Here is a 14,275-nt window from a genome sequence, read left to right as displayed (position 1 = left end):
CCCCAGCATACTGAAATTTGTAGTTTTCCAGCATTTTCTGGTCTGCCTACGTCCACTGCTAAATAGTTTTTGAAATATTAAAAGATTAACAAGCTTGACTTGTATTTTTGAGCTGTTATTATGGTAAAGTTATCTGAAAGATGGGTGTCAGATGTTTGGACAGGGGGTGCAATTTCAGTGCTTGCCCTAGGCACTATTTCCCCTAGATACGCCTCTGCAGCCGCCTCCTCTCTCACCCAGAACACGAGAGAACCAAAGTCCGCTCGGAAAAGCTTTCGACTGCTCGTCATTCAAAGTCATCACTCCTACTCCGAGCGGGCGAGGAGAGACTGTCTCTACCTCAGCCCTTCCAGGCTCTGACGCAGATTGCTTTGGTATGCTTACCCCACACCCCTTCCCTTCCCTTCCCTTCCCTTCCTTCCATCCCTGGAGTGGGTAAGGATGGAAGCGGCACCTTCCCAAAGTGTATAGGCGAGGGCGGGGCACCGCGCGAACGAGGAAAGGAGGAGACGGAGGCCCCCTCTGCCGCTAGAGCCAGTCCACCGTCAAGGGAACGTGGAGTCACACGTGAGACTTATGCAACGTGAGCGGCATCCAGAGCGCCCAATGGGGGCCTCCCGAGCCGTATCCCCGCCCACTCTTCCTGCCGATGCGGTTCGCACTCGCCCAATCGCCGCCGACCAGAGGCGGGGCTCTTCGGGCAGGATCACGTTTCTGACGGTCTGAAGCAGGAGTTGGGTGAAAGAGCGACAAGGGGGAGGGGGCGTGTCGGCTTCGCCGCCCTCCTCCTCCTCCCGCCCCGCGCCCCCAGCCTCGGTGGGGAGGCAGCCCCCGGGAAGACAACGCAAGTGGTTGTATAACATGCGGCGTCCGCAGCCGGGGCAGTCGCTGCTGGCTCCCGGCGCCCGTGTTAGAAAGTCCTAGGGTGGCTGTCTGGGGACGTGGGCGGAAAAGAGGGGGGGCCTGGAAGGAACCCCTCTGCGCTCCTCCTGCCCCAGGGTGAGGTAAGCGGCGGGCAGCGGGGGACGCCTTGCGCCGGGCAGGAGGGAGAGGGAGAGGGAGAGGGAGAGGGGGTGGGTGGGGGGCGCTGGCTGTGCCCTGACAGGCTTGGCGGGGTGGCTGTATAGACTGCAGCACGGCAGTAAGCCCAGCCGCCGGGACGCTGGCCATACGCTCACATTGCCGGTGCTAGACGTCGTCCTCGTCCTCCTCGATATGGATTCGTAATAAAAATGAGTGTTGAGTGCAGAGGTGATCGGAAAGAAGCTGTCTGGAGGGAGGGCGCTGCTTGACCCATGCGGGTGCTTAGAGGCTCGTGAGAAAGGGACGGGTGGCGTAGCGAAGTAGCACACCGTGGCGGGCTGGGGCGTGTAAGTGAATGAGAGAGAGGGCATGGATAAGCAACGGAGTCTGGCTCATCGCACTCCCACCAGCGCTGGCTGGGTCACTGGACTAATTTCCGTGTGGTCTTTTAAACCAGGGATTCTCAACGTTGGGTTCCCAGATGTTATTGGACTTCAGTTCCCATAATCCCCAACCAAAGGTCACTGGGGCTGGGGATTATGGGAGTTGAAGTCCAATAATATCTGGGGACCCAACGTTGAGAATCCCTGTTTTAAACCGGCAGCTACTAGTGGCCACATGAACATGGGCTAGTCTGTTGACGGTTCTGCACGCTGTGGAGGGCGGGGGCGAGCTCCTAGGTACAGGGCTTGCCAGGTGGCTGGCTTGCTCTAATCCTTTCAGCCGGGCTTTAGGTGGCCGGGTAGAATAATGGTTTGTTTGCGCTTAGTGCTGCACCTGTATTTTCTGTGATCTTAAATCTAACTGCTCTCAGCTTTCCCTGTTAACTGGCTGTGTGTCTTGTTAGTTTTGTGCTGGGCCTCCCAAGTGCATTGTACTTCTAATTTGCAGAACTGTATGGTGATGTAACATCGATTAGTTGTGTGTTCCATAATCAGTCCATAGGCTTATGGTTATACAAGAGTTTGCTGATGTTCTACAAGCACCTTTGTAGGTTAAATAGTAAAAGTTAAACCAGGTTGTATAGTATATTTTGTGGTTTCTTATGATACCAAATTAGTGTTATATCATATAGCAGTATATATCTTATTATTTCTCTAGGGAGCTTGGAGTGGCATACATGGTATTCTCTTCACAGGCATGGCTGTCTGTAGTCAAATCATTAGTAGTTACTAGAGCTGCTAAGTTATCTATCTTCTTATTTAATTTTATTTATTTGATTTTTTTAGTAAACTTATTGACTGCTTGACTTCCTTAGACTCGAGGCAGTTTACATAAATTAAAACAATGAAGACGGGGTGGACCCCACACTAAAAACTAAATGCCTGGCAAAATAAATAAGTTTTTAGAAGCTTCTTAAAGAACAGAAGGGAGGGGATATTATGAATCTCAGGAGGCAAGGTGTTCCATAAGGAGGGGGCTGCAACAGAGAAGGCCCTCCCACGAGCGTGGGCCCCATGTACTTCCGCTGGGCCCAGAACTCTGAGAAGGCCCACCTGATATGACCTCACAAGGTGGGTCAAAGTTGGACAGGGGAGGCAGTTCTGAAGGTACACAGGTGCCAAACCCTGAAGGGTTTTATAGGTGGTAACTAGCACTTTGAATTGGACCCGGAAGTGAAATGGCAGCCAATCTAGTGACCTCAACAAAGGTCAAACATGATCATATTTTCTGCTGCTCATAAGTAGCCAGGCTATGGCATTTTGAGCCAGTTGAAGCTTCTGAGTCGTCTTCAAAGGCAACCCCAGATAGAGCGCATTGCAATAGTCCAACTGAGAGGTGACGGCATGAGTTATGGTTGCCAGGGCCTTAGTTACAAACTTTGTTCAAAAACTTGCTAGGATGTTAAATGTTGACATGTCTCTCACCTTTTAAGATACTTGCAGTTTAAAGCATCCTGAAAGAGCTGTTAAATATATATTATAACATTGCAAAAGTTTCTACAGTGTTTTTCTTTCTCTGGGACTAAAATAGCCAACCAGCTTTCATAAAAACAATGCATCAAATGCTTAATATTAATCATTATAGCTTAGAATGGTGCTACAACAGCCTAAATAACATAGTAGAAAATCTCTAAACAATATTTTTAAAGGAGATGGAGGGGAAACCAACAGTATATAGTATGTTTTTTAAAAAATAAATTGCTAAGATTTCTTATTTGTAATTGGTTGAAACTTGGCGGGGGGGCGGGACTTAATTTCAAAGTAAATGCCTACATCAGGCTTTCCTGGTGATGAGAGGATTATTGAAGCCCAGACACTTGCAGGTTTACTCAGAAGCAAATTCAACTGTGTTCAGTGGGGGCTTACTCACAAATGCTTATAGGATTGTAGACGTCATGATTATTTCATAATTTTACTTTATTTTTCACTGTTGATAGGTGGAGTTAAGATTAGTAGCTGAAACTGGATGCGTCATTCTTAGCAGAAGTTGATACTGTTTGTGACTGTGACACACTGAATTATATAATTGTGCTTGTGGCCTGGAATTCTTTCAGGTGCTATGAGCAAGTGCCATGCTGCTTTATATGAAAAACAGGAATTGCATTCTTAAAGCTTTTGTAGTAGTAAGGGAAATATAGAACTAGAATGCTATTTTTGTTAGCAGTTCTTTCCTTTATTTCTCTTAGCTTCTCCAACCCTGCAGAATTTTGAATCCTGGACTCAGCTTGGCCAGTTGTATTGTGCTCTACAAATATGCCCTCAGAAAGACTGATTTGGACTCCGTTCACATGCTTGTCCTGGAGTGTGGGAGCCACTTGAGCTTGGTGTATTCTCACACTTGTGAGTGCACATGTCAATAATGTGATGAGCTGCACAGGACTGATCACATGGGTCTTTCTTATGGAATTGGTACCACCAGAGGCTGATTCTGTAGGCAAGACCCACATAATTGTCTCATCCACCGGGTCACACTATTCACATGCATATTCTGCACTGTGGAATCGCACACCACTGAAGTGGCTCCTAAGCTACAGAACATACATGTGCTTGCACAACAAATTTTTGGGTTTGTTTTTCAATTATTTTTTTTCATTGTATATACACTAGCAGTTTCTTACTATGCCAGGCTGTTAGATTAAAATGTTCTTTTGTCAAAGAAGAACAGAACTGTCCCCTTACTGTTTTAGTTTTCACAAGGGTAGAAATGCCTTGTGACTTTTCCCCCCCTCCCCTGCCCCAGGGGGTGGTGGAGAATCTCCCTCCCCCCCACTGGTTAAATAAACCAGTAAAACAAAGTAGAATTTATTTATTCACACAGTAACACATGGACCATATGCTTTTCCATAAGTTTGATATTTGAAGAATTTGTGGTAGTGTTCTAATTCAGCTTTGTTATAGACTAGGGCTACACAATTTCAGCCCATCAGCTGTTTTTAGACTACAGTTCGAACCAACTGCAGCCACAGTGGACAATAGTCAGGTATGATCAGTATGTAGACTAATATCTACAGGATAGGCTGAGTGAAGTGAGGTCTTTGGCTAAAGTTGTTCATTCACAAGGTGTTTGCATAATTCATTGAACTTTGAGTTTTTGGAACAATGCTGTGTTTCAAGTTTGCATCCTAGCTCAATCCCTGTGTCCATTTTTTAAAGTTTTAAATTTTAAAATAGAAAGGAACATTGGTTCATACCATGAAGGGTTCCTTCTCTCTCTGGAGCTCCTCAAGAAGTTGGATGTTGTAAAGGCTTGCTTCTTGCCACTGGAGGGCACCCAATCCCAGTTCTGGTACTGTAGCAAAGAACTGCATTGTAAAATGAATGAATAGGCTAGAAGGCAGTATTATAGGAAATAAAAACAACCTAGTAGAATTGGAGATAAAATGGACAAAGGCAGTAGAACAAGCAAACACATAAAGGTGAACCTCACTCCAGGTGTCCTAGGAGCTGGCTCCACCCAAAATCAAGAGTCATATCCCCTCCCCAGAAACAAATTACAGCAAAAAGTACATCTGGGTGGGCATAAGGAGCTCCAAGACACTGAGAAAAAGAACCCTTTGTGATAAAAACTAGTGTTCCTTTTCCTCCTGTGCTGGAATTCCTCATTAACAGGACGTACCCCAGTGGAAGATACATAGGGAGGGAGGATGTAATATACCACTTGCTGGAGCACCCTAAGCCGAAGGCTGCCAGGTTGACTGAGAAGGATTCTGTCTTGTAATGGCGGATGAAAGCAGGAAAACAGGAATGGCGGATGAAAGGGGTGATAAACTACCATGTTGCTGCCTTACAAATATAAAGAAGGGGTGCGTGAGCTGAGAAGGCTGCTGCACTGCATGTAGCATGTGCCGTGATGCCTCCTGTTATTGGCAGGATCTGAGTATGTGGTGATGCAGGATCTAATCCATCTAGAGAGAGGGGCTTTCGAAACTTTCCGACCTAAGAAAGAAGGCTGGAAGGACATGAAAAGCAACTCAGACTTGCGTATGGTATCTGTGTGTCTGAGATAAATTCAGAGGGCATGCCATACATCAAGTTTATGCTGTATCTTTTCTTTATGGTGAGGGGCAGAAAGAAGGGAGAATGACGTCTTGGGAAGGATGGAACGCTGTGTTCACCCTTTGGGATGAAGGTGGAATCTAACTTCAGGACCACTATGTCGGGTTGGAAAATACACAACTCCTGCACATAGAGAGATGGGAATGTGCAGATAAGCCTTGGATAAGTCCACTGAAGCCAAAAGGTCCCCTTGATGGATTGTCTCCTTGGTGGTACGCAGGGATTCCATTCCAAACTACTTGTTTATGTACTTGTTGAGGCATTTGAGATCTAACACCACCGAACCATACATTTTGGGAACAAGAAATAACAGTGAGTGAACACTGTGACATATGTCTATCGAGGGCACTAGTTTGATCGCCCGTATCTGTTGAAGATGACAAATGGCCTGCTCCATCCTCCAGTGTTTCTCTGGATTGTTCATCTTGAGGGATGTTGGGAAAAACTTGGGTGGATTGCTGCTTTTGCGGTCTAGGGAGTAACCAGCGATCCTGGATGGTGGACATCCAGGTGGGAGTGAAGTCTAGAAGCCTGCCCCCGATTGGATCTGAGTCATTGCTTTGGGGGGATTTGAGATTTGGTGTTGAAGGCCCTGGATCCTTGCAACCTTGCAGGGGCTTCTATAATGCTGCCTCCCCTGTAATTGCCCAGAACTCTTGAAGTTGTTGCTGCGGAAGTCTCTGGCCTGATTGGCTGCATTAGAGAGTCTTAAAAGATTACACTGGTTGCTAATAAGTTTCCAGGCAAAATACAAGGTTTTGGTTATAACCTATTAAGCCCTAATCAGCTTGGGCCCTGGGTATTTAAGAGAACGTCTTCTTCGCTATGAACTACGCAGCCCATTGAGATCATCTGGAGAGGTTCGTCTGCAGTTGCCACTGGCTACTCAGAGATGGTGGCTACTCAGAGACGGACCTTCTCCACTGCTGCCCTGAGGCTTTGGAACACACTTCCTGCTGAAATAAGAGCCTCCCCATCTCTTACAACTTTTTAAAAGGCAATCAAGATGCAGTTGTTCACCCAGGCTTTTAATTAGAGATTGTTTTAATTGTGTTTTTAATAGTTTTAACATTTTAAATTTTAACTGTTTTAATGTGTTAATCTTTTTATCTGTTGTTTTTATTGTTTTGTTGTAAACCACCCAGAGACCTGCATTTTGGGCCGTATACAAATGTGTTAAATAAATAAAATAATAAAAATAAATACATTACCTTGGAACTGGCTGTGGGGCGAAAGCAAGAGGAGTAGGAGCGAAAGGACCTACAAAAATCTCTCAACGGTGAGGGCATGGTCTGTTTCTTATCTTTGGTCTCTACTAACATCTTTTCCAAGGCTGGGCTGAACAGGTTGGCATCTACAAAGGGAGAGGAAGTAAGAGCCATTTTGGACTTAGTGTCCATCTGCCAAGTCTTTAGCCATAGGGACCTCCATGCAGCAGTCCCCGCCACCATAGCCCTGGAAACATGTTGAAGACAATCAAGGCCGGAGTCACCCATTAATGCTCACACCTTGGCCATCTTACTGATGCCCTGCCGGAGTTTGACATTTTCTGGTGGAACAAGGGCTATGAATCCCTTTGCCCAAAGTATGGAAGCACATGAAAAGATGGAATTGGTGGTGGCTGCCTTGATTACTGTTGCTGAAGCTTCATGCACCTTTCTGAGGAGGAAATCACATTTCCTGTTTCCCAAGAATTTTAGTTTCTTCTGGCCTTCTGTATTTAGGATAGCGCAAGGTACCATTTGTGCCACCAGCACATCAATGTGGGGAATGGCAAGTAGAGAACTAACCTGTTGATTGAGGGTATAATGCTTTCTAGGGTAACTGACCACTGGTTTGGAAGAAGTGGGTTGCTGCCACTCAGCCACCATGACCTTACAGAAAAGAGAAGGAAACTACTACTACACCATGGAAGTAGTTGAGGAAGATAATGGGGAAAAACATTTTGATCTATATCTGATGAGCTTTGTGCAATCTCTGTAGGGGCCACATCATTAATAGCTCTCTTCGCTTTAGAGAGTAGGACCTCAGTCAGCCGAAATGGGTGCCTGCTGTGCTATTTCTTCCCCAAACAATTCACCCTCCTCTTTGTTGGATTCTATAGGCTGGAAGGGCCTGGGAGAGTCTGGGGCTGAGTCAGAAGCATGTCTGGGTGGGACAGGAGGAGGTACAGACAATGCAGGTGGTACCACCGTGTGAGGGGCAGGCATGGGTAACACAGGAGGGTTAGGGAATGGTAAAGCAGGCAGAGGTGACACAGGAGAAGGCAATGCAGGCACAGGTAGCATGGTGTAAGCCAGGAGGTACTACAGGTTATATGTCAACTGCTTATTAGGATGTTTAGGGGGTGAGGAGTCAGAAGATGAAGATTGGTAAGCTTGCCTCTTGCACCTGTGCCCCAGCTTCCTTGGTGCAAACCTACCCTGCTCTGTTGGTGGAATGGCCACCCTTCTTGGGCTAGTATCTGGCGAGGATGATGACAAGAGTACTCCAGGGCACTTGAGCCTGTGAGGATGCAAGGGCGGAGCCTTTGGTTGGGAAGGAATTGCCGGGAGAGGGGCTTTCTGCAAAGGAAGGCATTCCCTGACGAAGAAATCCCTCAGCCACCCTGCCACATCGGCCGGGGGGGGGGGCGGTGCGGGATAGAGGGAGCCGGCTCCTGGGGCACTGCAGTATTCACTGGCATTGGGAGGCCGGGAGTCACACCAGATGGGCCTTTGGCTGGCTGGCCTGGGTTCTTAGCTGGAGCTGCAGGCACTGCCTGCTTGCCCGAAAGCACGGCTGGGCGCACCAGCAGCGGAGACCTGGCTGTTGAGACCAACAAAACTGGGGCCGGAGTCATCGGGTGAGATATGTGGTGGGGGAACTGTGCAGGCCAGCCGGTTCCCTACTACACCCACTGCCACTGCAGCAAGCGGCAAAGATGCCAGTCTTTCACCCGTCAACTTTTTTTGCTCTCTGTTCCAGCGAGGCTCCCTTGTGCCACGGTTTGGTTTTGTGGCAAACATCTTTGATAAGCAAATGTTTACTAACCATCCCCTGGGTGGTCTTCTTTTTTGCTTGCTTCATTTGCACCTTAAGGTGCTTGGTCTCTTTTGCTGCCTTTTTTGGAGCCGGTGTGGGTTCCATAGGGACCTCTGCCGAAGTGGCAGAAACTGGCTGTGGCCGGAGGGGAGAAGCCAACCTTGCTCTTAAGGGGGATTTCCCTCCTGATTCAACTTTATGGTTCAGTTGGGGACCCTCAGAGAGGGATCCTCTGAGAAGATCCTCCGCATGGACATACTCCATGAGGAGGCTAGGGCCAGGCAGAATGAGCCAAATAAAGTGGAAAAGTAAAACAGGATAAGAATGGCTGAATGCAGCAAATTGTTTAAAGCAAAAACATTTGGAATTTGGAATAATGAAATTAAATCCTAAGGCAGCTCCCTTCCCATCCTGATGCTGAAGAACTTTTTTCTATGTCCTGCAAGTTCGGGCATATGGGACTGGACCTGGGATTGGGTGCCCTCCAGCAGCAGGAAGCAAGCCTTTACAACTTCCAGTCCTGTCTTGAGCAAGCTCACTTCACAACCTGTTAATGAGGAGCTCCAGCACAGGGGAAAACGTATTGTGATATTTCCTATGATTGAGTTATAAGATTTGTATTTGGTGTGAATGTTCAGGATATCATTCTGCACTTCAAGGAGGAGTTGCAGCACTATGACTGCACTTATTTCAAACAGGCAAGCAAATATGTAAAATGCTACATTGTGGGGCGATTCACACGATTGCTCCAGGGAGTGCTCATGGAGAAGGCCTCATTCACCTTACCTTCCCCCCAGATGACCAAGCAGGTCCTCTTCTGTGCACCGCCTGTGCACCCACACAGGCAGCACTGCTCCATGAAGCATGGAGCAGGGTGGAAGCATCCGTCAACTGGGGATTCCCACCTCAGGCATGCACTCCATGCACCTGTCTCTGATCCTAAGGAGTCACATGCTATCCAGTAGCCTTACAAGCCTGCAAGAGCACCCTTAACCTAGGCTAAAAGCCAGGTTTGTTAAGGGGGTTGGGTGAGCCACTTTTCACCGGCAGCCTAACGGGCAGCCCAGGCAGGGTTAGGCTAGTCATGAGAACAGCCTCAATATCTTACTTGAAGAACAGAAATTGATGTGCACACTCAGGATACCTCTATACATTGCATATTCACTTCAAAACTCCACCCATGGACCCATTTGCAACTGGGCTTGGATGTTAGTAAAGATGCAAAACAATGTTGTTTACTAGTTCATTTCAACCCAGTGACTTAACTATGAAGTTACATTAGAAATATTGATGAAATATGTTCTATATAGTGACGTCTTTAAAAGTAAGCAGTTCTGCAGCTCAGAACTTACCTTGCACTCTTGTGACCTTGCAAGCATTTGTGTAAAGAATGAGAATCTTGTACAGTTTGAGGTAAGTCTGAAAAAGTGTTGGCAAAAACTTTCTGTGCGGCTTTCAATGTTAAATAAGCCCAACCTTGAAGGTGGGACCTCCTGTCTGTACTTCTCTTCCTAGATTCACACCCCCTCCACTTTCTTAGTAGTAGATTCCAGCTCTTCCCCCTACATGCACTAGATTAGCCTTTCATTCTTTTTGCCTGCTGTTGCTAACATGCCTCAGAGTAAAGGGAACATAGTGCTTTTTCGTGTCTTGTGGGGAAAGGGAGTGAGGACTTGCAACATGTGAGATCGTCTTCATTGCTGCTGTTCTTCATAGCCTGAGAGGAGAATGTGCACTTCAAGAAGAACATCAATTGTAAGCACTGGAAGTCACCCTGTGGTGAGAGGAGGAAATTCCTTTATGATGGTTTTGTATCTGCAAGTTTCCTTTTATATATTTAGGTGTCCTTGTGGGATTGCCTGTGTACACACAATGGTATCTACTTCCTGCCCTCCTTGATTCATAGAGAAAAAAGGGGGTGGTCCCCTTTTTACAGTATTTTCATTACTCTGTTTCTTTTTCTCATACTCCAGAGCCACATTGACCATACATCCTTATGACAATCACAAGTTTGTATACAAACTTCGTATTTATTGAATCTGGCTGCTGAAGCGTGTGCGCTTCAAGGGGGATGATTTCAGGGGGATAATGGGAGCCCTTCAGCAACTCCCCCTTTCTAGGGATGTGCCAGAATCATTTCGGCACCTCTTTGGAGAGGCGCCGAAATGATTTTAACTCCTGCAGCCGAAACATATCTGAGTGGGGCAAAGGGGTACCTTTAAAAGGAGTGAAGCAAGTCCTACCTGCTCCTCCGTGAGCTGCCACTGTTGCCCCATCACGGCACTGTCATGCTTTAAAGTTAGCTTAAAATGGCATCCGTGTCATTTGTGTGCCAATGCCATGTGAGGACTGCTGGGAGCAGCATCTCACCAGCATGGGGCGACATTTTGAAGAGGACAGCAGCATGGCTGCTGCTTTTAAATTAACTTTGAAGCACTATAATACCGCGATGGGGTAGCCGGGGGGGGGGGGAGCTTATGTGAGGAGCAGGAAGGACCTGCCTGCCTCTTTTTTATTTTATTTTATAGATACCACTCCCTGCCGCTATATAATTTCTAGAGGGCTTTGAAATAAGGCCAGATTCTTACTCCCATCCTGAGTATGTATGTAATGAATTATCTCAAGTTCAGTGGAGTTTACTTCCAATAATAGTGCAAGGATATGCTATAGCACAATCATAAGGCTGCAGTCGTGCATGCAATTAGTCTGCTCAACTTCCACTGAGGTCAATGACATTTAATCAGCCATACAGTGCAAATCTATGTATGTTTCTTCCATTGTGTCCAATTGGGCTTATTCTCTAGCAGTGCATAGGATTGTAGTCTGAAATATTGTATGAAACTTGGATCCAAAAAAAGCCTTGCTCCTCGTTGATGCTTGACACACATATGATTTTTTAAAAACATACTCAGAAGTCTCGGAAAGCACATGCAGGAGAAGGCAATCCTTAAGGTACCCAGCTCCTAAAATGCCTTTTTTCCAGGAGACTATCCCTAAGAAGCATGCTCTTTAGGCATGCTAAAATTAGTGTTTTTACAGTTTTCAGTGACTAACATCCCAAATAATGAAGCAGGTACACTTCAAGGCAGTGTCATGACATGCTCTCTTGTAAGTCCCCCAGTCCCCATGCACTGTTGTGCCAGAGCCCTTAGAGTTCAGAGTGCTCCCCGTGCTCCAGAAGGGCCCTGCAAGATTAGAAACGCATTGCTGATCCTTAGCAAGTGCTTTTTAAAAGCAGTTTGAAGTGTCTGTCAGAGGTGTGTCAAGCACACCTGCTTCATTAGGATGCTAGTGACTTCGTTTCTTTGTAATTATTATTAACTGATGTAAGGAGAAATATACAAACAAACCTCATCATAAATGTAACTGATATTCATGATTTTGCATATCTGCAGGTGTCAAAGAGACACCCAGCCTCCTTATCCACGGATACAAAAGGGTTAAAACCCACATATCCACGGTTCCTAGAAGGCCAGAAATGACTGTGGAGGTCATTTCTGGCTGCCACTTTGTGCACAGGAGCCCTTCTGTGGCTCATTTAGTCAAAAAATGAAAACAATTGGAAAAAATCCATGACTTTGGGAGATGATTACTGTATGCCAGGAGACCCATGGAGCATGGTCGGCCACTTTATTTGTCCTGGTTTTGTGGTGGGGGGGTAATTGAGTGGGGTTTTTTGGGGGGGGTGGTTTGCGCTTAGGAACCTAACCCCTGTGATCCCATAGACTCAATGCTTCATTATCCGTAGATTTGTTACCCCCGGTAATCTGAAGGAACGGAACCCTCGTTCCGTTTGGATAATTGGGTTGTCATGTCAAAACCTACAAGTATTCTTGTGGTGGTTTCCAAATAAAGCATTAAATTCATTTGCAAATCTCTAAATGTGATTAGGGATTCAGTTATTAGTTCAACTACTGCTGGCTGTTGGAAAAATTTCTGAGGTATTTGTAAAGTACAGAAGATAAAGGCAGTGTACTTAATAAACAAAACTATTTAGTCAGCTTGGCAACTCATATTGTAGTTAGTTTAGGGCACTCAACATTTTTCTGAAAACTCATTTTCCTACATTTGGCTAAGTGCTTGAAATACAATTGGGGCAGGGGAAGGATGCTGCTAAGAGTATGAGCTACTTCATCCTCTTTTTTCTTAATGTATTACTTTGTTCATTTGTCTTTTTACATTACCAGCATAGATAACCTACTGAGAAACTGAAATGCTGCTTTTATGAGAACGGGTCATATTTGTAGCAAGACAAATATCTGAGATACATTTTTACTAAAGAGGGGCATATTACAATCGGGGTCATAGCTACGATTGAACAAAGAGGAACAAATGTCCCTGGGACCCTGAGAGAGGAGAGGCACTGACTGGGTCAGCTTGCTCCTTGCATTCCCCCCCTTGTGGCTCTCTGAAGAAAAAGCAGCCGAGGGGAGGGGGCAGTGACCCATCTTCACTTTTGTCCCAGGGTCCATTCTAACCTTGCTGTGCCCCCAATTACAATGCTAGCAATGGAAAAACCTTTTCAGTGTTACTTTATAACTGCTTTCTCCTTTAACAACCTTTTCCTCTCTGCCTTTCCTCTCTTCTGTCTTTCTCCACTACGGCCACAGGTTTATTTCTAAACCCTTCTCTCTTGACTCTCCTGAGTCTTCTATCTGTACCCCATAGCACATACTGTGTTTTGCTTTCCTCTTTGCAGCCCTGTCTCTCTTTCCATGTTTCTTGCTTGCTGCACTTGTAGCACCTGCACCCCTCTCCTTCTTAAAATCTTGTTTCTGTTTTCTCTTTCCATCTCTGCTCAGTGGCAACATTACACAAGGCTCTCACTCCTTGAGCTCACACACTGAGGAAGTCTCAGGAGCTTACAGGTCATGTGGCATGGCATGGCTGGCTACAGAAGCTGGCTTTAACTCCATCATGTACTAGTGAATCCAGGGAGAGAAGGGCCAATATGGACATAGTGATGCAGACTTTCCAGCTCTACTTTTGATGGGCTTTATTGTCGCAAAGGGTTATAAACAATCGGCAATTTCCCCAAAGGTTGGCAAATAGATGGGAAAGAGGCCATACACTGTTTTTATGCAAGTTTTTATAGTAATGTACATGGCTTGCCTATAATTGATTCTCCAGGAACATTTTGTCCATAAACTATTATGTAAATACATGGCATATACCTATAATAGGTAGACATCCATTGCCAGAAGGGCCTAGTATCTGAGTAATTACAGTACATAGCAACAGGCCAATTAATTCTTATACAATTCATTGTTTCAAGATTTGGTTATGACTTTTAAGCTGTACATGTCAGTCTGGAAGTTGACTAATTATGGAGATCTGTTAATGGATAAAATAACCTTTTCAAAAATACAGCAAGTGCATTTGACAATTTTAAATTGTAACTAATCTTTGTATTAAAGAACGTCCAGGAACATACCAGCAAGTTTGCCCATTATTATTAAACAAGATTTGGAATATTGCAGATGGTGGTACCAACAATCCAAATAGAGTTCACTAAAATAGTGGTGCCTCAGACTGTTCATTGTGTTTTGTGACCATTATTCACACTGATTGTAAGAAGTAGTTGTTATGAACTGCGTTCTCCACTCTAAGAATGTCTGGTGTAAACCTTCCAGCTTTGAAGTGTTCTAAGAAAAGGACAAATGTTATGTTGTAGGGCTTGGAGGTAGGATTGTGTGGTGCATTCTGGTCTATAAGTGGAAGCATGTAGA

General features: G+C 45.6%; 1 protein-coding gene across 7 annotated transcripts in view; it reads left to right on the top strand.

Moving 5' to 3' along the window:
- Positions 1-713: 713 nt before the first annotated feature.
- The window catches only part of PER2 (period circadian regulator 2), a 63,017-nt gene continuing 49,455 nt past the window's right edge, over positions 714-14,275 (top strand). For 3 of the 7 annotated variants that reach the window (XM_053311007.1, XM_053311008.1, XM_053311002.1), the window contains exon 1: positions 714-1,004. The gene's annotated coding sequence lies outside the window, so the exon portion shown is untranslated. Of the gene's footprint in view, positions 1,005-5,528; positions 6,802-14,275 lie in introns of all 7 variants that reach the window. The other 4 variants (XM_053311005.1, XM_053311004.1, XM_053311003.1 and 1 more) reach the window with 4 other exon arrangements.

This window comes from Hemicordylus capensis, chromosome 3 (genome assembly GCF_027244095.1).
Source record: "Hemicordylus capensis ecotype Gifberg chromosome 3, rHemCap1.1.pri, whole genome shotgun sequence".
Classification (NCBI taxonomy): Eukaryota; Metazoa; Chordata; class Lepidosauria; order Squamata; family Cordylidae; genus Hemicordylus; species Hemicordylus capensis.
Note: the sequence above shows the minus strand (reverse complement) of the source record. Positions and strands in the feature narration are given on the sequence as shown.